This window comes from Myotis davidii, unplaced genomic scaffold, assembly GCF_000327345.1.
Source record: "Myotis davidii unplaced genomic scaffold, ASM32734v1 scaffold732, whole genome shotgun sequence".
In the NCBI taxonomy this organism is placed as follows: Eukaryota; Metazoa; Chordata; class Mammalia; order Chiroptera; family Vespertilionidae; genus Myotis; species Myotis davidii.
Window position 1 is genome coordinate 37,546 of NW_006284349.1, and position 3,086 is coordinate 40,631.

The window sequence follows — 3,086 nt, forward strand, 5'->3', positions numbered from 1 at the left end:
CTGTCAGAGGCGTCAGGCCTGGGCAAGGGGCCGATCCTGCGATTGGAGGGTGATGGGGGTCAACGCCTGAGGGCTCCCAGTATGTGAGAGGGGGCAGGCTGGGCTGAGGGACACTCACCCCCACCCCCAGTGCACGAATTTCGTGCACCGGGCCCCTAGTATATAATAAAAGCCTAATATGCAAATCCACCGAGCAGTGAAATGACCAGTGGAATGACCGGTCACTATGACATGCACTGACCACCGTGGGCAGATACTCAATGCAGGAGCTGCCCACAGGCCTCAGGCTAGTCAAGGCGGGTGCCAGCAGGGGCCCCCTGATGGCCTCACTGGTCGCCCCGCAGATCAGCCCTGGTCACTGGCCAGGCCTAGGGACCCTACCCATGCACTCAGGCCTCTACTTACTAAATATTGTCAAGAAGTGTTCTAGGTTATAAGGATTTAACAGTGAACAAAACAATAAGGTCCTTTGGGTAGCATATATCCTAGCAAGCAACCACTGTAGAAAGTTGAGTCATGCACTTCCAAAATTTAAGTCCACCCAGAACCAAAGACCTGATTTGGAAATAGAGTCTTTGCCAATTTAATTAGTTAAAGATCTCAATATGAAATCACCGTGGATTCAGTTGGTACCTAAATCCAATAAGAGGAGAGGACACAGAAGAGACACAGGAGAAAGGAGGCCACGTGAAGACACTGGTAGAGATTGGAGCTATGTGGCCACAGCCAACTAATGCCAGAAGCCACCTGAAAGCAAGGAAGAATTCTCCCCTAGATACTTGGGAACGTGGCCTAGCTGACACTTAGGGTTCAGACATCTGGCCTTAAGAATAGTCAGATAATTTCTGTTGTTTTAAGTCCCTAGGTTGGTGATAATTTGCTACAGCAGTCATAGGACATGAATACAATCGAATTTTTTCTCAATAATACACTAACATAGTTAAATCAAGAATAAAACTGTAGCCGGGGCCAGTATGTTCCAGTTGGTTGGGCATCATCCCATGAGTGGAAAGATTGCCAGTTTGTTTCCTGGTCAGGGTACATGCCATGGTTGTGGTCTTGATCTCCAGTAGGGGTGTGCAGGAGGCAAGCCGATCAACATTCATATTTCTCTCTCTCCCTCTCCACCCCCTCTCTCTTTCTCCCTCTTCCCCTTTCTTTCTCTCTAAAAATCAATTTTAAAATCTTTAATAAAAAAAGAATAAAACGGTATACAGTGAAAAATCTCTATCCTAACATGACCCATATATCTGCTGTCTACAAGAAAAAAAAAAATCTCTATCCTACCCTTGTCTCCTATTTACCTAGTTCCTTTTCCATCTCAAACAGGTTAACCTCTGGGTTTCCTGTATATTCTTCCAGAAATTTGTAATATCTATATGCACACACCTACACAACACACACAATACATATTTCTCTACACGGAAAGAAAATCAGAAAAAATGTTTTGCATATTTTTTCACTACATGAGACCATGATTTGTTTCCCCAGTTGAGCCACAATTCCTTAAGAACACAGACTGTTTCCCCAACACCGTACAGGATGGTGGACTGCAAGGAGAGACGTTGAATAAGTGGTGACCGATTCCTCCCCTGAGCACCTGGGCCTCCCTAGCAGCCTCCATTGCCTTACCTCCCACTGCTCCTCCTGTTCCTCTGAACCCGCGCTCACCAGCGTTACCAGTGGTCTCCATAGCAGCAAAATGTAGCGGGCCCTTGTCCTTATGTTGCAGGACCTATTGGCAGCAACATGGTTGCTCCCTAGAACATTCCCTTTTCAGGACTCTCATAATATTACATGCTCCTGCGTTTCCTCCCTTCTCCTGGGTAGTACTTCTCTACTCTCGGGACTCTACTCTAGATCCTTTTCTCAGTCCCTTCCTTTCCCCCATTGGTGATTTTATTCACACCTGTGCTGTCAGTCGCCTTTTCTATGTCAACAACTTCCTATTCCACAGCCGAACCAGCCTCCTGCACTCCAGATCATATATATATATATAACCATTATTCAACATAGCCATGTAACCTGACTTCAAGGTGGAAGATCTCCTACACCACCAGCTTCATCAAACTCTTCTGACCCCCAACCCTAACTTTACTAGGGTCACTCTCAGATCCCTCTACTGACACTTCCTCTTCAGGGCCTGAACACATAACCCTAATAACAAGGTGTCTGTCTGCATTTGGACCCCAGCCCAGAACCTTGGACACTGTGCTGTTCATATCCTCTCTGTGCCTCAGTTTCCCCATGTGTATAATAGGGATACTAGCGCCTGCATCAAACGTTGCTGTAGTAAATTCATTAATATATGCAAAGCTCTTAGAAAATTGCCTACCCTCCAGTAAGCCCCATATCTGTATAAATATTAACTATCATTTTTACATAAGTGCTAGGTATTCGGGGAGGCAATGATGCCTGTTTCTTTCTTTTTTAAATGTATTTCTTTTTTAAAAAAATATTTTATTTTATTTTTTTTACAGAGAGGAAGGGAGAGGGAGAGGGAGAGAGAGTTAGAAACATTGATGAGAGAGAAACATCGATCAGCTGCCTCCTGCACATTCCCTACTGGGGATGTGCCCGCAACCAAGGTACATGCCCTTGACCGGAATCGAACCTGGGACCTTTCAGTCCACAGGCTGATGCTCTATCCACTGAGCCAAACCGGTTAGGGCTTAATGTATTTCTTTATTGATTTCAGAGAGGAAGGGAGAGAGGGGGAGAGAGAGAGAAACAACAATGATGAGGGAGAATCACTGATCGGCTGCCTCCTACATGCCCACACTGGGGATCAAGTCCACAACCAGGGCTAGTGCCCTGATAGGGAATCCAACTGGTAATCTCCTGGTTCATAGGTCCGTACTCAACCACTAAGCCACACCTGCTGGGCAATGCCTGTTTCTTAATGAGGCTTTCAATGGCAATAGAGAAATATGTTAAATAATTATAATCAGATATGATAAGTAGAAAGTACAAAGTATAGTGGAAAACAAAAAGAACATAGAACCCGGGAGGTCCTTAAGAATCCATAGCAATGGGTGGGAAGTGGAGAAGATCCTCCAGAAGGCAGGCGGCGCTGCAGCCCCCCT